General features: G+C 45.5%; 1 protein-coding gene across 5 annotated transcripts in view; it reads right to left on the reverse strand.

The window, feature by feature from the left end:
• LOC124613880 (homeobox protein homothorax) overlaps window positions 1-20,946 on the reverse strand; it is a 998,899-nt gene that overhangs the window by 827,088 nt on the left and 150,865 nt on the right. The gene's annotated exons all lie outside the window — the stretch shown is intronic.

Consider the following 20,946-nt stretch of genomic DNA (forward strand, 5'->3'; position numbering starts at 1 on the left):
TTCAATATTTTCTTGCATTAGTTACGACAAATATGTAAATCAGTATCTAGTTTTTCGATTGTGAACCACATAAGTTATCTCTGGATGAGTCTGTGAGGTGTTCAGGAAGTATTCGTGGAATTCCGGCTGGGACGAACTATCAGTCCACAGCCCGCCTCACTGTGAGTGCTTTGTCGCAAGTTTGGATGAGCTGTGTGTGTCCTGGCGTGCTATGAGTAAGACTTGTTACGTCGTTTGATGCTGAGGCTTGCAGTTTGCTGTACGGCGCGGTGTTAAGAGGTAGTTTGGCTGTCTGCAAGAAGGGTACAATTGCAACACGATTTTCTTTTTCATTCAAAGTGAACGTATGGCTCATGCATAATTAATTTCTCGATGCTTACTGAAACTTTCATGACTTGGAGGCCTGTTTCACTTGTGAAGATCCAGTCTTTGTGAGGAGACTGTGTTCCGAGGCTCGGTACAGAATCTGCTGTTAATTCATAAGAATGGCAGAATAGTTAATTTCGTCACACTTCTTGTCAGTGAACATCTGCAACTGTTTTGCAGAGATCATACTTTGTCCGATTTTCTTACATGGTGGAACTCTGAGTGCCATATGTTTTCTGAGCACTAATAGGCCTATTATACGTTCTACTGTAATTTAGCTACTTTTCTGAAGTCAGTTGTGTGAATTTGCATAAGTATTCTTTCAAATCATTCTTTTCTTGACAGTCACCTTCCTATTCATAAGAGTTTACGCTGACTTGCACTCAACAGTCAGCATACGATCACTCGTTTCGAAACGTAATACTTGCCTTCGCAACTGGTAAAACCTTACAGATATCCTACAGTAGTTGACATCAAAAATAGCTTCGACTGCTGTAAATAGAGTTCTTCTTGTTTTGTGTATGATTTTCCAGCTTGAAAGGTAAGTGTAGGTTTTCACGCAGAGACCAGAGTCGCAGCTATTTATTTTACACAAAGTCAGAGTATTCGGTGCCTTGTATTTGCTCGCTATTGTAACAGACTTGGTCCATGTACCCACAGCACGGGAGTATTAGCCACTTTGCATTACGTATTTTCATGTGAGATATTTATTAGTATTACTCGGATTCACGTAAATTCAATTTTCTTTTACTATGCTCATTAGCAAAAACGTTGCACGGAGTCTAGGTGATGTCCTATAGCATTTGTGCAGTCTGATCGCGTTACCAGGTTGTTTCATGGGACTAAATCTTGTATAAGACTGGCTTCTTTCTCAATGCAGAGCATGTTCGGACTTAATTTCATAGCTAAGCTGTTTTCAATGCTACAGGGAACTTTACAATATGTTATCGATTTCAGACTTAGGTAACATACAAACAACAGTAAAGAGAGCTCATTCGAATATATCAGACATATATTATTAACAAACACTGGTGAATGCCAAAGAATTCCATTTGTCAAATTGGATTAAAAGAAATACCAGTTCCTTCTCTCGGAAAATCGTTCCCGCGTATTCATAGCAGTGGTGGATCAGTGCTGCCCCCTTGACAGATTGCTCTCGCTTTCATGTACTACATGCCCGTAAGACTGTTGTTACCTATGTTAAATTATAGTGACGGCGCAAATTATACATTTTTAACAAATAGTTTGTTTTTACGTAAAGTGTCTTCTAACATTAAGGAAAGTATGCTTCCGTCTTCTCCGTCCTATGAATAACATCATTGACACTTCTTTCACTATATCAAGACATAATCCGAAGCTCTATCTGCAGTTCAGGTCGCTATTTCTATCGACGCTATCCGGCAACGTACAACTTTTATCCCCAACCTAGTTATGCTGGATCTGCAGGCGTGAGACTTTTTCGTTGGTGATATCCTTGTCGTCAGCAAAAATGAAGTTCTCCAGAAAATATATACTACAACGTCACTTTTAACAAATAATACGATAAAATGGAAGTCCTAACATACGCGTTTATTATGAATCCCATAACTGGAAGGAGTACAACACAGTAGGCCTTGCCGGCCGCGGTGGTCTCGCGGTTCTAGGCGCGCAGTCCGGAACCGTGCGACTGCTACGGTCGCAGGTTCGAATCCTGCCTCGGGCATGGATGTGTGTGGTGTCCTTAGGTTAGTTAGGTTTAAGTAGTTCTAAGTTCTAGGGGACAGATGACCACAGCAGTTGAGTCCCATAGTGCTCGGAGCCATTTTTGAACAGTAGGCCCTAGTTACCGAGGTTGTGCAGTTACGGTACTGGTATTATCTTAGGGAGAGAGTGCTGAAATCTTTTATTGCCCAATGGAGAAGGTGCAGTGTTTAAGAAACTGAACTCGCGTTCAGGAGAACGATGGTTCCGATCAGTCTCCTGCCAACCTCATTTTGGTTTCCCGTGATTTCCCTAAATCGCTTGTGTCAAATGTAGGGTTGGTGCCTGCGCAAAGGGCAGCGCCGATTTCCTTACCCACCCGTCCTCCGTCCGAGCTTTTACTTCGTTTCTAAATACTTCATCGTCAACGGGACGTTAAATCCTAGTTTCCCTTAGTCCCTTCCTTCGACCATCTGCTTTTGCGAAGGGAGTTCAATATTTAATACAACGTATATTTGTTCTCGGCCAATTTCGATTGAAAAAATTCGAAATTTGTTGTAGGGCATCGTGGAATATCATTACGTCAGCCCCTATAGTTTCATGTAGTTCCGATACGTGGCCGCACTATACGAAGCCTCTAAAATGAAGGCCACGAAGGTGCATTCCGAGCAGAGAGCTGTCACTGAGTTCTTTTGGTGCAAAACCAGAGCACTGCAGATATTCATAGGTGCTTGCAGAATATCTACGGAGACCTCGCAGTGAACAAAAGCACGATGCATCGTTGGGCGAGGCGTCTGTCATCATCCTTCCAAGATCGCACTAACCTGTCCAATCTCCGACGTGCCGGCCGGCCGCACATAGCTGTGACTGCAGCAATGTTAGAACGTGCACACCATTTCTCATTCGAAGTGATCGACGGACCACAATCAAACACATCACTACTCAATTGGGTGTCTCTGTTGCTGATGTTGACACACCCATGCACCAGTAGGGTTACGCGGAGGTATGTGCCCGCTGGTTTCCTCGACGCCTAACGGAGGACCGTAAAGAGCAACGAAGGACCATCTGTGCGAAATTACTTGTACGTTACGAGGCTGATCGTGATAATTTTTTGTCGAGCATCGTCACAGGGATGAAATATGATTTCATCACTTCCAACAGGAAACTAAACGGCTGTCCATGGAGTGGCACCACACCACCGCTCCTCCGAAGGAAACGTTCAAAACCGCACCTTCAGTCGGTAAAGTCATGGCGATGGCCTTCTGGGACTCTGAAGGGGTTATTCAGTGTGACGTCCGCTCTCATAATGCAACAATCAACTCTGAAGTTTGTTGTGCTACCCTCAGGAAATTGAAGAAACGACTTCAGCGTGCTCTTCGCCATAAAAATGTACACGAACTTCTCCTTTTATATGACATCGCAAGGCCTCACGCAAGTCTGCGTACCCGAAAGGAAAAAAACTTCATTGGACTGTTCTTCCTCATCCACACTAAAGCCCGGATCTCGCATCTTCCGACTTCTATCAACAAGACGAGGCCAAACAGTAGAGTGGTACCGTCCGGGCATATAGGCCCTTCCAGTAAGGTGGCGTAAGACCGACGCAATGAACAGAGATTATCTTGAAAAATAGGGTTTTGTAGCCAAAAGAGGAGGAAATAATATGATGTATTGGAATCCCGAATAAAACCAATCTGCTTTCAGAAAAAAAATTGTTGCATTACCTACTGAACATCCTTCATAGATTTCTTGTTGTTTCTCCGAATCAGAAGATGCGAATGACTTCACAAGACCATTGTAAACTTCATCCTTCCGCAGCTGTGTTAGTACTCTCTCTCTCTCTCTCTCTCTCACTCACTCACTCACTCACTCACTCACACACACACACACACACACACACACACACACACACACACACACACTTTGACTCTCTCTCTCTCTAATGTCCTCCCTGTCACCGAGACCTTTTTGGTCTTTTTTTCCTCACTTTCAGCGCGAGAAGCCGTGCTGACGTAACGCGGACATCAGAAATGTCGCCGGCAGACTCGTACTTCCAGTCGACCCGCAAGACAGCGTCCGAAGTAGCGAGGCGGGTGGACGCCAGCTGCCGGCGTGAGAAAGGAAAGCCGGCCGGACAGCGCAGGCCGTTAGCCCGGGCAGGCGTCATACGTCTGGAGGCGGCACGGCAGGTCGCTAACGATATGTGCCGGCTCATTAGGGGGACGGACCTAATCATAAAGACGCATCTGTCCGCTAAATTGGACGGGTTCGTTAGCGAGGCAGCGTAGCGTACTGCGTGGGCGACCGCCGCGAATCCCTCACCGCGCCACGCCGCGCCGGCGCGCTATGTAGCTCATTAATGTTACGCTCGCTCGTCTTAAGAGTCGCCCCCACTCGCCACCATTTCTCGATCTCCGCCGCTGTACTAACCGTCCGCATAAACGGCCCTGCACCGCTGCAGTACACGCACTTCCTTCCCACCTGAGCGCCGCCATCAATCACCGCGCCCGCGCGAGAGAAACACAGCGCTGATAACGGGAGTCCCGTCCTGCCCTTGACAGCTACGTTCGCCTTTTACGGCCGCGCTTTTAAGTAAAAGGGGAAAGGATAAGTGTCGCCGAACACGGCCGAATGATTTTTCTGTTCGTCGTTCCGTTCGCTACGATTTAAGAATCGGTTTCGGATTTAGTACCGCGACGCTCATAAAGGGAATTTATGCCCGAATTTAAGACGGCTGGGCGCCATTCGGGCGAGGCTTTAGCACTAACGCCTTTATCCCACGAGTCGCCGGCGAAACATATTCCCCGACGCGCAGACGCTGCGTCACCGCCGGCAAACGCTCCGCGCCTCGGAGAGCTAATTAGAAACTTTATGCGTGCTAAATACCCTGTTTAGGATCCGGTTCGACGTTTATGAAATTCGCCATTAGCATTTTAGCGGTTTCCCGGTGCCTTCATGGAGCCACAAACCGGAAGGGTTGGCCTATAGCATCGGCAGCTACAAACTCAAGCTTCTCCTCAGCTAGATAAGCAACGACCACTTAAGGCAGCCATAGGTAAGAAAATCGTGTGAACACAGTAAGCGACTGGCTGACAGAGACTCACTTTGATATTTTCCTACTACCTTTAGAAAAACGTGTTGCTACATAGTTAGTTGTTCTCGGATGTTATAACGGTTTGAAGAAACGTAAAACATCACATGAAATGTGTGCGGATCGTGATTCGTGCCTAGGCAGCTAAACCGATAAGAGCATTGCTAATGATTGGCAATGTTCCTAGTTCAAGCCTCGGTCCGCCACACAGTTTATATCTGCCTACAAATTTCGTAAAATGTCACTACCTACATACTTCCAAACCAAATTTCTCAACAATTAATTAAAACACAATTACTGTTGAAAAACCACCCTGGTTCGAGGAAGGATGCAGTACAATGGCTCTGAGCACTATGGGTCTTAACAGCTGTGGTCATCAGTCCCCTAGAACTTAGAACTACTTAAACCTAACTAACCTAAGGACATCATACACATCCATGCCCGAGGCAGGATTCGAACCTGCGACCGTAGCGGTCGCGCGATTCCGGACTGAGCGCCTAGAACCGCGAGACCACCGCGGCTGGCATGCAGTACGATCCAGAGATTTATTTCCAAGTAGGAGAACTAATTAGAGCACCCACTAAAAATAGGATGTGCGAAAACGACGCAACAAGAAGTAATGGTGATATGTATAACTACATGGGTAGTTGCGCAACAGACGCACGAGCACAATTTTTTAGTTCGGATTGCCTAGATTTTTGGGCATACCTATTGTTTCACCACCCATCCCCCCCACCTCCACCTCCTCCTTTCTCATCCCTCTGGGAACACTCCTAGCTGATACAATCACACTTTTGATATCGATTTGATAGACTGATTAATTAAATCGATCAATTAATTAAATCCCTCTGGGAAAGGACCTGTCAATCAAAAGAGAACAATAAGTTTGCCCCTGAATGTATGCTTGGCTCTAAATGCAGGCAACGCCCACACAATTGTGCTCATGTTCACGTTGCCCCTCTACTTACATGTGCATTACTGCCAAAAATAGCTAGCCTGTTCCTGATAGGAAGTAGCTACTCTCTGTAGCTTTATACCGTGCTTCCACTGTGAGCTGTGAGCCTACTGAGAGACAGCGTTTCCTTAAATCTAAGTGTGGGCAACCTTTGGTAAGCTGTGGCCCTGATTCACATCCTTACTTAATGTCTCGGATCACATCATCATTCGACGTAGAATTAGCGCTCTTAGAGCATGAAGTCAAAAGTATACCGTCCGTGAAGATAATGTTTATGGAGTAACTTGCCAATTTGAATAGCATCTCTTTCCCGAAACGCCACGGCAGCAAATTATGACGCAAAACATGCTTTTTGGGAGTACATTTATTTTTTGTTCACCATATCTTCAGATGTTAAAATTTATTTACACGTCGAGAACATTCTTTCTTTAATTACGGCGTTTTGCATCAGCTACCTTAAAAACTTCCTTTGCAAAATTCCGCACCGCCTCGCTCTCTTGTTCGCGCTTTAATTCCTGGGGCCGGATTGAAATCAATCGCCGATCTGTCTGGTCCGCGAGCGGGCGGTTGACTATCCGTCTCAAAACTGACGACTTTTGGCAAAGAAAAATACGTTATTGAAACGACTTACTGTCACAATACGCCGGAAGGCAAAATCGGTGGAGCTCCTGAACAACCTCGCGGAAAGAGCTATGCTAGTTTGATAAGTAAATAAACAAATGAAAATCAGATGTAGATGAAACGAATACAAACTGTGTGGTCTCAAATGAGCTCTCGTTTGAATGCGACTGACTCCAAAAGAGCCTTCTGGAAAACAAACAAATGTGGATATCAATCGCAATCTTTTCATACATCGTGTACACTGTCCGATGCAACGTAAGAACGCTGGTAACTACAATATATGACATTTATCACCGTAATGATCTATTCTGATGAAACCTGTCACGCTGGAAGGATAACGTTCTTTTTCGAAAAACAGTCGCGCTCTAATAAGCCAGGACAAAGAATTTCTTAGTATGCGAGCATGGTTTCAATTTCTTTCTGGCAGACTCTGTAAAGCTGCGTCCCCAAGTTTCGTGAAGGAAACTGACCAACGACTCCGGCAACTGCGATATTAACATCAATAAATAGTCCATATGAAGAGAAAACATGCGGGTAAGTAATTTCATTGTTACACAAAACTTCATCGCTAGTTGCTAGCGCAAGTATAATGACCCAGATACGGCATTCGATATTTGTTTTAAAATATGAACACGAAGTGGCATTGTTTCTATCGTAAGAGCGGTGTCATTTTATAGCACCATAAAGTAAAAGAAATGCCTTATACTAGCCAACTACTGTACATTGAACAGCTTGTTAATTATCTCGTTCAAGAAATAGCGTTACTTTCCTCATCTGATCACAGAGAATTTGCTCTGCCTTATTTTTTCTCTCTGTCTCTCATCAGGAACACACGTGACGCACAGCGTTCTGTTTTGTAGGTCTGCCTCAGTCACCTCATCATAGTATGTCTACCTTCAGTAGTTTGATTTCAGGCATTTGAAAGATAATGATGTCACTTGAAATATTACGTGATTCTTAACGTTCCGTCGATGTCCCATTGCAAGTGTTATACTAGCTCAATTGATAGAGTATGGAAGCAGAATTAGTTAGAGGTGTGTCGATTGAAAAGTTATTGCATTTTTCTGATTTTATCTGTTGAAACTGCAAGAAATGTAACGCAGGATGTTCAGACGGAAAATATCTCACATACTAGCCGCTAACCGAGCACGCTCAATCCCACACTGCACCTTGGGCGATAACAGTGAGTGGCTTGTACTCATGACGCCGATTCCATTCACGGCGCAAGTTGTTAGTTTCATTCATAACTTTCCGACCTTTCTTCCTCTCTCTGCTGTTCAGAGGTAGCAGCAAACAACAGGCAGAGTGGAAATGATTTCCTCAAATATTGTAACAGCGCGCGACGTCAAACAGCGAGCGACTGTGCAATCTCACGGGTCTTTCACTTCTTTTAACGCAGATTTAAATATTGACAGAGCGCCGCCTCCGTGCAGCCTCGCCCTTTCCCTTTTTCTGCTCTTTTTTCCGCCTTTCTCCCTGACGAGGCCGGAGCCGAGGAATGCTGGCCGGCACTTGTTTATAGGCAGCAGGCACAGTAGTGGCGGCGAGCGCTAAGTGGAGCAGCGGTGCTCCGGGAACAATTTTACATGAGAATCGGGCGCGTGTTTGCGCGCAGCGCGTGATGCGGCAAACAGCAGCGGGAGCGCCCAGTGCCAACACGGCGGGTTTACCGAGCACCGCCTGCGTAACTGGAGACTCCGCGTCCAGGTGACGCCCTGGCTCCCCCCGTCTACCAGCTAGCCGAAAGCCATGCCTTCGGTGGAGTTGCTTTCAGCAGCTGATAAAACCACTTACTACGTTTCTCCGGTTCAAACTGAACTATGCAGTTTCATTTTGGGCTAATGAAATTTCACGAAAATTCCTCGTAAATTGAAATTGTTTGCCGGCGGGCTTCTATCCTCGACCTTACCATTCGCTGGTAATGCTGTTTGTGGCATTGTACAGAGATCGCGGTGCCTCACCAAAGTCGGCTAAGCGAGTTGATACCACAGACATTAGCGAGAGCTCGCTGCAGCCCGTAAAGACGTATGGGAGGCACTCCTGGAGATCGTGCCTCTTACCCAGCACTGTAGCGCCTCGCACTGGGTTCAATATTGTGCACCCTCCTAAGATTTAGTTGTAAGATGGTCCACTAAATAGCCCGTTAAAAGCTGAACACACATCAAGCATGAAAACAGGAAGAAGGTGCCCCGAACTGTGAAGAAAAAAAAAAAAAAAGAGGGAGAATACCAAGAGTGAACCGTCCAAGTTCAAGGTGTGCAGCATCGCGCTCAGTGCTGTGGCTACGGTGTCATCGTTGTGGTGTCCCGGTGTTGAACTGCGAAGGCGAAGATCGCGTTCAAATCCCGCTCGCAACCCAATTTTTATTCAGTAAATAATGAACTTTACGTCTGGTTGTTGACGTGTCTTTTCTCCTCTTGTATTCTTGGCTCTTGTCATACTACACACTGGTTACAAAATATGTCATGTGGTAAGAATATATTACCATCGCAAGTAAATGTGATGAATAGTGGGAGAAAGCGAGATGCCGCATCGACATTTCACAGAAATGAAAAAAAAACAAATAAGCGGATGTGAACTATGTTACAACATAAAGATTCAAAAGTCAAAACCTCCAAAACGGAACGCAAGAGTCATAACATATGGCACTTGTGTAGAACTAATAGGAAGTATATGCGTCGGGAGGTCCCTATACCTCACTGTTGCAAACGAACGTTACAACACGACACAGACGCAAATTTGAATACAGTGAACAGACACGTCAATAACCAGACGGACGGTTCATAACTCTCTGAAAAATAAATTTGGGGCTCGAGCGAGGCTAGCACACAGACCTCCCTCTTCGCAGTCCAACACCGTAACCACATAACCAAGACGCCATGGCTACGCAAGAATGCTCGATGCTGCACATCACGATAATCATAACAAAATAAGGGAAATCAGAGCTCGCTCTGAAACATATAGCTGCTCGTTTTTTCCACTCGCTGTACAAGATTGGAATAATAGAGAATTATTGTGAAGGTGGTTTGATGAAGTCTCTACCAAGCACTTAAATGTGATTTACAGAGTATCCATGTACAGGTAGATGTAGAATTTTTGTGCACTTTCCTCAACTGACATGAGATCGATTCTGTAATGCAAATTTTCATACAAGAGTTCTTGGAGAAAGACTCGATCGTCTAACACAGGAAATTCTATTCCGTTTGCCGCGATAAATGATGAGCAGTAGGGGACTAACAGTGTGGCGTATGACGTATTACCGTGCAGCAGGAGGAGGCATTTCCTTTGTAAAATCCTTTAGTGATAGTTGAAATAAGAAATAGTACGAGTGAAATGTGTAGGTACATATGAAGGTCAATATGGAGCAGTGGTGACATTTACGTTCTCGTGCACCATCCGTGATATAAATCATATGTTGTCGGAAGGTGGACATAGAAACAATACTACTAAAAATAATAGGTAAGTTCTATTTAAAATTTTCGAAGGTACTTTTAAGATGGTATGTCGGAGAAAGTTCCTTACTTTGTGTGAAGCGGGGGCCTCATATCGTATCTTCACGCTGCTCACCAGAGGTTTAACACACGCACAGATCATCGAGATTCAAGCACTTCCGAGTGGAGATAATTCGGCGTATCCGATCTAGCGTTCTGACAAAGTGGTTTCTATAAGTTCGTAATTCCGATCTTTTCTGACCTACCATGTGATGGGGAGACCTAGTCAGTCGATCCTGTACAGCCATCGTCCACTACGAAGGAAATGACAGTCCCGATATTTATGGTCAACGACGATTGAGCAGCACAGATCAGAGAGGAATGCAGGGGCGTAATCGGTAGAGCGGGGACGTGCGACGAATGGTACAACGTACGGTTCGCCGTCGGCAGCCATCTGCTCGGTGTCCCTGGGTGCGCCTGTACACAGCGAAGCGATACTCAGTGTCCCGGCTGGGTGGCAGCCTGTAGCTGGCGGGAGCGACGCGGCTTATCTGCGTGAAGCTGCACCGGATCGGGAATTGGGGTCGGTGTAGCAGGCTTGGAGAAACACCACCACAGCAGAGCACGGGGCGAGGCGGGAGGCGGGAGCAGCGAGCGTGGCTGGTGGCTGGTGGCTGCGAGCAGCGCAGCCGCTCCAGCACAAACACGGTGTGTCAACAGATTTAAGAGGCTGCGACACGGCGTTATCGCGGCGCGTACACGCGCGCCAATACCGCCGCCGCCGGCGCCGCCGCCGCCTCCGACGCCCTCACCGCCCCCGCCACAGCTGCTGCGCCCAGATAAATAGTCGCCCACCCCCGGCACCACCAACTTGCGCCCATCTACCGGCTCAGAGTGCGGAACTAGCCTTGCTCCCCCTGGAGGGTCCAGGTGTTTACGTGTCGTCCACTGGCGCTTTCTTGGCGCGGGAATGTTCAGCCTTACTGATGCATCGGGTGCTCTATTACTGCAGAAGGAGATAAATAGAAGTGAAACTACAGGGTGAACATTAATATAACCGACAAACTGCATGCACGGATACCTGACTGAAAATGGAGCAAAAGAGATTCTATGAACATGTGTCCGGAAGTTCATCATTGCCACGTTCGACGGCGCTGACGAATGAAAGTTCCTCTTGCCGTGTGATCCTTGTGTGTTGCAGGCTGTGTGATTGACGCAGCGTACTGTAAGCAGCAGAATGGTCCGGTAATCATGTTGGGAACAAGCTCAGATGGTGTTCGTGTAAGGCCAAGCAGATGGAACGGTCGAGAGGCAACAAGGCTACACCAAAGCAAGTACCTCTACAAACACCAACCACATCACACAACATTTCAAGTCCATTTTGTTGTTTGTGTGCCCATGAACCCTTTCACACAGACGAAGGTGCGGGGAGGCGGCGGACTGTGGCTACACCTGATACAGGATCGGGTTGTACAGGATACCGAGATGAACCATAGTGCAATTTCCAGGCAAGTGGTGTAAGCCGAAGAACGACGATGTGTATCCTGCATGACACCCGCTACTATCCCTATAACCTGCAACGAGTGCAAGGGTTATCAGCAGCGGACCCCTCTACGGGAAGAATTTCGTCGAAGGTGTTTGCACCAGACCAGCGCAAGTAACTGGAAACGCATCGTTGCTTTTCTGTCATCAGTTCCCTTTACCGACTAAGCAGTATTTACCATAAATGGCATTAAATGGTTCAAATGGCTCTGAGCATTATAGGACTTAACATGTGAGGCCATCAGTCCCCTAGAACTGGGACCTACTTTAACCTAACTAACCTAAGGACAACACACACGTCCATGCCCGAGGCAGGATTCGAACCTGCAACCGTAGCGGTCGCGCTGTTCCAGACTGAAGCGCCTAGAACCGCTCGGTCACAGCGGCTGGTCATTAAAAAGTCACTACCGGTTTCGCATCTCTAAAGATGCAACGTCACGTGATCTTTACAAGAAATTAAAACATTACAGAATCACAATGGCTTGAATACCAAACCGAGTAAATCATAATTACATTATTACTTTCTAACGAACTGTCAAGAGACCGTGGGTCCTTTGTACCACAATACCCAGAAGGTATCCATGAACAATCACTGAAAGTTAGTTTGTTTTCTGGTCCACTCTGTATACAGGGTGTTACGGGTGTAAGTGCAGATAATATGATCATTGGTACCTTAATAGCTACCCAGTAGTGTGTTAGTTGTTGCTCCGCATCTAACAGACTTCCACGAAACATGTAACGTAATTTACTGCCTGATGTTCTATGCACGGTCGTAACTGCACTTACGCTTATCAATACAGACTGCCCGTTTGGCGTTCACGCGTCAAACTTCAACACCTGACCTACTGTCGATGGGAAAATAAGCATTAATGACTGTCTTGCCATAAGCACTTGGAGGTACTAACCAGCCTAAAAACATATTACTCCCAATGGCTATCTTGAGTGTTGTTGGTCTGCAAATCAAGAGAGTACTGATGTAATGTTGCTCAATACACTATCCTCAGTCATCAATAAAACCGCACTTCTGGAACTCTGTGGATACAAAAAAATGGTTCTGAGCACTATGGGACTTAACTACTGTGGTCATCAGTCCCCTAGAACTTAGAACTACTTAAACCTAACTAACCTAAGGCCTTCACACGCATCCATGCCCGAGGCAGGATTCGAACCTGCGACCGTAGCAGTCGCGCGGTTCCGGACTGCGCGCCTAGAACCGCTGGACCACCGCGGCCGGCTCTGTGGATACAGTAGACAGGTTCGATTCCCGGCGGGGTCAGGGATTTTCTCTGCCTCGTGATGACTGGGTGTTGTGTGATGGCCTTAGGTTAGTTAGGTTTAAGTAGTTCTAAGTTCTAGGGGACTGATGACCATAGATGTTAAGTCCCATAGTGCTCAGAGCCATTTTTGATACAGTAGACTTCCGAGTATAATACCGAGAAAGGCCAATGACAAATATGCACAATGTCTTTGTTGAAAAACGTGCATTCCGAAAAGACGCCATACAGCCATCGCCAGCACACCTGAAACAATCTAAATTGCACCAAGACTTACTGCCTGTGGGAAACAGAAGTGACTTTTCGCGCCCTGGTGGTTGCGTTGCGAAGCTCCACGCTGTAAATCGCGGTAACCTATCACGAAGGCGAGAGAGACCAGGTGTCACGACTGTTCTGCTTGCATTGTTTATCCCAGGTAGCTCAGGCGGCGGAGCGTTGCAACACGCAGTACCTGAGGAGTGGTCCCGATCTGTATTCATCACGTCAATTGCTCTCAGCAAGAGAGTAGTCAGCTGCCAATCACCGTCCAGCTCGTCTTAACGAGCCGATGAGTGTACGCGATTGGGGAGGCGCTTTGTGTCATCGTGGGATTTACACAACCGTCAGTGCACTGTGAAAGAGGTCACGTTTTCTTTCGTACGGGAAGTTCTGTAAGCCGGCCGAAGTGGCCGTGCGGTTAAAGGCGCTGCAGTCTGGAACCGCAAGACCGCTACGGTCGCAGGTTCGAATCCTGCCTCGGGCATGGATGTTTGTGATGTCCTTAGGTTAGTTAGGTTTAACTAGTTCTAAGTTCTAGGGGACTAATGACCTCGGCAGTTGAGTCCCATAGTGCTCAGAGCCATTTGAACCATTTTTTGAAGTTCTGTAATTTACGGAACTAGTTCATGTGCAATGCTGAAGGCCACAGATTCAAAAATAGACAGTGTTTTCAGTGTTTGGTTCCAGAGGTGTGCGTGCCCATACCGCTTTCCTGTAGCCCCCTTTCTTAATTATTTTCTTTTTTTTATCTACTTTTGACAGTCCATATCAATATGGCAAAGCTTCTTAAGAAGTGTCACTATGACACTTATCGAACTTTTTATGTCTCATCAGCACGTAGACACAGAAATTATGATTACTACCAATGACTGGGCTAAACTAAAACATTTCATTCGTTTTTTGGTTTCTTTTTAGATTAAAGAGGAAGGAGTTTGGAATGGCTGAATATGTATTTTTAATACTGAACGATTTATGTATTTTGTAAATATGTATTTTATGAAATAACTAACATTTTCTGTGGAGATCGTCAACTGAATAAGCTGCCAGCTTCATGTAAGCTGTTCAAGTTTTACTGCACCCGAAAATCAATGATCTGCATGTCACTGATCATGATGAGCGACAACGCCATTAACACATGTTACAGGAATGATGTGGGAGGAAATCGCGTTTAGCCCATTGGTTCCGATGACCTCTTGGCGGCCTATGGTTTCATATTCATCATTGTATATATGAAAAGGTTTAAGTCTACACCCAGAACAAAATATTGTGACCCAAAGATATCAGCATCCTGAAACTATTCGCAAAGTTTAGGTACAGAAAGTTAGCTTTTATACTGAGGTTTCCATATCACCAAGCCAACTAATTCTCCTAGAAAGCGATTAAGGAACTAATTATTTTGAAGGTCGGGCAAATACAAACAAAATTCCACATTGTCAATAAAATCTTCCTCACTGGCTGTTAAAAAACTTTTATTACAAGGTCACTACCGGTTTCGCATCAATAGACATGCATTGTTAGACGTACAAGAAGTTAAACATTACAGAACTACAATGGCTTGAGAATAGGTGTGTACAACCACCATATCAATGAGAGCTGTGTGCTCAAATGTGTCTGACGTCCTGGCTGACTATGGAACAGGACCGCCGTTAAAATACATTCTTGTCCAAACAAACTATCCATAGGAGACCATGGCTATCTCATACCAAACTATTCAAAAGGTATCCCTGAACAACCCCTGAAAGTTCTGGTTCACCCTGTATATGTCAGGGATAGGACGAAAAATGCTATCCTCAGTTGTATGCACTGGGAGTAAATCCTGCGCATAAGAAATGAACATAACAAAAACTTCGTGAAGATTATGGTATGATGAAACATGTTTCGGATAAGAGACCATTGTGCACGGTATGCACCTGCTATTTATACATTCCATCCTTAACTGGTCTTTATTAAAGCTTCATCTTCCACATAACAGAAATTAGCTATTAGCTTAAAAGGATCCTGTAAGGAAGGCAGTGTTTCAGGCGTCTTGATGCTGTATTGGTGCTTCTTTGAGTGCTGTTTTGAAAGTAATAGCTGATAAATCCGCATGAAAATGGTAGCCGGTCAAACACAGGATTAGACATCTGTTGGTGGTAGAACGGATACTCTTACAGATATGAGACACTACCGCCATACGAGAGACGTTTTAGAAGCGCAGTCGTAATTAATGGCCGCCACCATCAAGCTACTACAGTGGATGAAAATGTAGCAAATGCAAAAACGTACGCGGAGACTAGATTTACCTGGATCTTATAGAGCGCGTCTACAATGCACTAAAGAGAAGAAGTGAAGCCTACTGAATTATTCAAATATCTTCAGATTTCTGCTCAGCTCTTTTCCGGGAAATGGACCGACTGCCGGTAGAGATATAGGAACATTTAATGTGGATCGTGTTGATATCGGTAATGTGTGACAATTAAGGTTAACTGTGTCCTCCATCAACTATTTAGTTTCTGTGGAAGGAATAGTCCAGTTTCATTACCTTCTTAAAACTTCTATTATCGGTTTCAAGTCGTGTTTATCTAAGTATTTTTGGGCTGTTAAATTGTCAACATCCTGTGTTTAGGCCTTGTCCTGTTATTAAGCCTTTATGATATTCTGCTCGGTAAATATGCTCTCACGTTTCGTCGACATTAAAATTTTGGATACTAGCGTAGATAATAGCAGTGCAGATATAAAAGAACAGCCTGTAGCAGCCACTAATCAACTAGCAAAGGAGAAAAAGTTTTTATTTGCGTTCCAGACTGTCACCAACGTAACACTTGGTTGCTGCATATCAAGCTGGGCAGGTATTTGTGTGCTCGGACCGCTGCTGAACAAACGGAAGTTAACAATCGAAGACACGCTGCTATCGAATACAAGCTCGGGCAAACACAGGTCGGGCTGGTCCCGCCCCGGCAAGCCTATCTCGGGCAAACATGGCCGCTGCCCAGGCACACGGCATGGATTGCTGACAAGTAGTGGGACATCGCCTCAAACATAGGACCAAACACAGCCCCAAGCACGTCAGTCCTCAACTGCTGCTTGGCCTAATCAACACTAAACTCATTTAGCACAACCGTCCCCTTAAGGCACTTAAGAAAACGCTGCATGCAGGACACGAACACATTTTACCACATTGTGCACTGTGTACTCGTTCAGTATTCGAACAGTTGGGAGATGTTGACTGATTGTATTAGCATTATAAGGCATCCTGACATAAAACTGCATCTGTGAGGCGATGGTCTGCGTATAATATCTGTGCTGAAACAGAGTGGTCTGCCCACAGCCCCGACTTTAACTCAGTGGAATACCTTCGGGACGAGTTAGAACGTCGAATTCACTCTAGAACCCAGCGTCGGACATCACTATTTCTCTGGCGTCATGAACATACCTCACTGGAAGTGTTTCCAACAGAGCTCAAGCTCTCACAAATGCTAACTGCGAGCACACTCCGTATTAAAGTCCACTAATAGGTGTCCAAATACTTTTGATCATAGAGTCTATTTCCAAATGGGAATTCCTTGCACCTCTACCTGGTTGCCTGCATCTGGCTGGAAAGTAACGGGTCCTATAATTTGTCACAATTTCGAACGGGCTGCCTCACCAAAATGTATAGGAAGTTAAAAACAAATAGAAAAAAATCTCTAAGAAGCAGAAGACGCGGTAAACCTGAGTCGCTCTTCAGTTGGCATAATTCAGTTTAATGTACCATGCTATCCAATGCTTTCTAGCGGAGCAAAGCTGGTTTGATAGACTCTGGCCACATATTTAGTAATTTATAAGCTATTTTTGTGAAATGTTTCAATAACAGATGCAGATTATATCAGCGTTAAGCTTTTTTCTCTAATTTTCACAAGCATTAAAGAAAGGTACATAGTTGTCAGTGAAGAGAAAAATATAGAAAAGAAACGAATGTTGACGATACTGAAAAGATATTCGCTTTCTGTAATTGCGATAAACTACTACCTTTAACCATTTTTATGTTGTGGAAATGTCCACGTTACAGCGGACAATTTGTTTAGTAAGTTTTTTGGCTCCTTTGTAGCGCGTAGGCCTGTCACGAACGAGAGACGCAGAGAGACTAGCAGGGTGGAGAGCAGTATGGCAGGCGACAGCAAACATATGCATCAATACTACAGGAAGCCTATACCAATGTATACTCGTAGAAATTGCTTGCAGGTTTAGTGAAGCGCTGCATCGCGAAAAGTGCTCTCGCATCTCCACCGCTCAGAAGCGACATGAGCGGAAGATTACAAAAGACGGGCCACTCTATCACGAGCGTTGGCACGTGTTTGTTTTCCTGCTAAAAACTTGGAGAGACAGATGCTTGTTTCCTGCTCACAATACTATTCTCAGCCGAGTGTATGTTTTCTATGTAAAGAGCGGCACGCACGAGTTTCCGATGCAGTAAAATAAACGCCGCTCAGCCCGTCGGCCCCTCCGGGAAGCGTGCGTTACGCCTTCACAGACGGTTACAGGGATGCAACAAATCGGGGCGAAATTGCTACGCTTATTGCTGAACGTTTTGTCCATGGACATTTCACTTTCACTCGTGTTATCGACAGGGAAAGTCAGTTACAATATTGCCGTGAGTGTCCAGAAGAGGCCTAGTGTATCAGTCGAGCAAAAAGGTGAGCAGCAGAGGAAATTTCTTAAGTGTCACTCCACCCAAAATAAATCAACCGCTGTTAGTTTCCATTCTTGTTTCATATTTTGCAGACTTTTTCCTACAAAGAATTTTCGATCCTGCTGATCTTTTCAGGGCGTGTGTGTGTGTGTGTGTGTGTGTGTGTGTGTGTGTGTGTGTGTGTGTGTGTGTTTCCTCTTTCCAGGGGGTAATTAGCTAAAGTATATGTGAAAACAAAAATTATGTAACGCTTAACACAATCTGTATCTAGGCATTTATTGAACAAATCACATAGGACTGCGTCCAAGGACAATTTTCTTTTGTCGCTATCTATGCGTTTCCTTTGGCGTATGTAAGCTAATAATACGTGGTTGAATTGGATCTTTGGTTCACATGGCTCTAAGCTCTATGGGACTTAACATCTGAGGTCATCCGTCCCCTAGACTTAGAACTACTTAAACCTAACTAAGCTAAGGACATCACACACACATCCATGCCCGAGGCAGGATTCGAACCTGTGACCGTAGGAAGAGCGCGGTTTCGGACTGAATCGCCTAGAACCGCTCGGTCACAACGGCCGGCAATTGGATCTTTGACACAGCAGTTTTAGGCACATTTATGGTTGTATCTAGAGAGAGAGAGAGAGAGAGAGAGAGAGAGAGAGAGAGAGAATGCCAACGATCTATTCAATGCAGATGCACAACAGTCTCCAGATCTTACGGGAATCGGTGAAATGCCGCGAGGAATACGGATAGTTGGCAAGGGGCACAACATTAGTAGTGTACGGAAAAGTTGAGAATTTGGGTCTGACGGGAGGCGTGCTAGGGTAGTGCGTGCATTTGCAATGACCACTGTGTCCAGGTGGCTTAGTGGTCAGAGCGTCTGACTAATAAGAAGGATACGCTGGTTCGAATCCTGGCCCAGCACAAATTTTCAGCTTTCCCCTTTGATTTCAATCAATGGCTGCTCGCAGCTAATGTCTAATTTCTTTGCATCTGCATTTATGTTCAAGCACGGATTTATGTTCAAGGATGGATTTGAGTCCAGTCCCTGTATTGGAGAGCAAGGCGACTGGAAAAGACGCGAACGATCCGGCTGCGTAGGAGTTGGCGATGGTGTGTCTGCAGCGCGAAGTGGCGCGGCGAGCTGTGACAGGCGGCGAGACGTGGCTGATCGGCCGGCGTGGGCGGCTGACGGCCTCAAGTGGCGGCTGCGGCCACAAAGCGCTTAGCGCCTTCTCCGCCAATTGATGGCCGCGCCGCGCGCCGCCGCCGGCGCTCCTCCGAGGCGCGGGCTCCAGGTGACCGCCGCCTCAACACCACTTCGCCCGTCTGGCCCCCAGACATATCTCGCCATTCCGTGTGTTTAACCTGCTCTGGACACCAACGCCGAACATGCGACAACTCGACAAAACGAAACGCCATTCCCACCGCATTTCATTGTAGCTCTATTGGAAAACGGCGAACACTTGTTTTGTTTGTTTATCATGGCTACTGTGGTACCGTCCAGAGATCGCCGTGCTACACCAAAGTCGGCTACACATATCGGTACCACAGACGTAGTGGGGTCTCGCTGCAATCCACAGTGATGTAAGGAAGCTGGTCCTGAAGACCACGTCTCCCTTCTCAGCACAGAAGCGCCCTCGCACCGGGGGTCAATATAGACCCGAGCACTAAAGCGCTCCGCCCAGTTCGTCAACTCATCTGAAAAGTCACCATCATAGTGTAGGACCAGCAATTTGTTAAAGTTTCTGACGAACATGTATTCCACGCGACCGCTACGGTCGCAGGTTGGAATCCTGCCTCGGGCATGGATGTGTGTGATGTTCTTAGGTTAGTTAGGTTTAAGTAGTTCTACGTTCCAGGGGACTGATGACCTCAGATGTTAAGTCCCATAGTGCTCAGAGCCATTTGAACCATTTTTGAACTTGTATTTTCGTGAATGTTGCCTTTTGCACTGCTAGAACAGCATTAACAAGTGCATCAAGAGATATTTTGCTAGTCAATGACAGTTGTAAATTATCCAGCAGTCGTGCGACGAAGATGTATGTCAACGTTAACTAAATCTTTTATTCGTTTATGTAATAAAGTAAACTAACGTCTCTTGTGTTTTAATTTGAAAAGCCTTTTCCTACAGCAATTAAATAACCAACAGTTGTGGCCGGACGATTTAAGTTTCGCCGGGTAACAACAGTTAATCGGTAAAAATTACTGTTTACAACCATCTTAAATTACAAACTAATACCCACTAATGCCACACGAATTTAGTCCATTGATTCCTCCGTCACAATCAGGGACTAGGTTGGATAACCAGGGGAAACTGTCAGTAGCTATTCTTTAACTGCATAGTGAACCATCTTCTTTTCAGCGCCACAGTCACAACTTTGAAAACTTACTTTCTTCCATTTGTGCACAAAATCGACTCATCTGTCAGTACAATTTTATAACATGGGCAGCCAGAGCCGTTAAAATTCACTGTAAAATGAGCTTGAATAAAACCGCAAATAGCTTTTAATCTATGATTTATTCACAAGACAGCTTTCGCAGTGTTAAAGCAGCACCTTCAGATCATAGGTTGTGTCACACAGAGTCACCCGTCAACATTCGTAGTCACAGAATCCAAACCCATAAAGGGGAGAAGTAGTCAACAAATAAAAACTAGCAGGTCATTGGGGCGAATAACGCAGGGTATGAGGTACAATAATAATTTGGTCGGATATCAGACAGTAGGAGACCCCATTTATAATGGCAAGTGCTGTGGTTGGCTGTCGTGATGGTATGGTAAACCCTGTGGTTAACCGTTATAAATGTCGTCTTCAACTATCTGATACGTTCATTCTCGGTTCGGACTAGTTTTTTATTGTGCATGATCCCGTCCACTATTAGCCCCAGTGCTCTTACGGTCATTAGTTGTTGACTGTTTCCCTCTACATGAGGTTGGATTCTGTGACTACCAATGTCTCCGTGTGCTAATCTATGTGACAGCATTTATCACCTGAAGTGAAATCGGTCGTGTGAATAAAATCATCAATTAACACCTGTTTGCAGTTTTATTCAATTTACCACATCTGTCAGTGTTGGTTC

Source organism: Schistocerca americana, chromosome 4, assembly GCF_021461395.2.
Source record: "Schistocerca americana isolate TAMUIC-IGC-003095 chromosome 4, iqSchAmer2.1, whole genome shotgun sequence".
Lineage (NCBI taxonomy): Eukaryota > Metazoa > Arthropoda > Insecta > Orthoptera > Acrididae > Schistocerca > Schistocerca americana.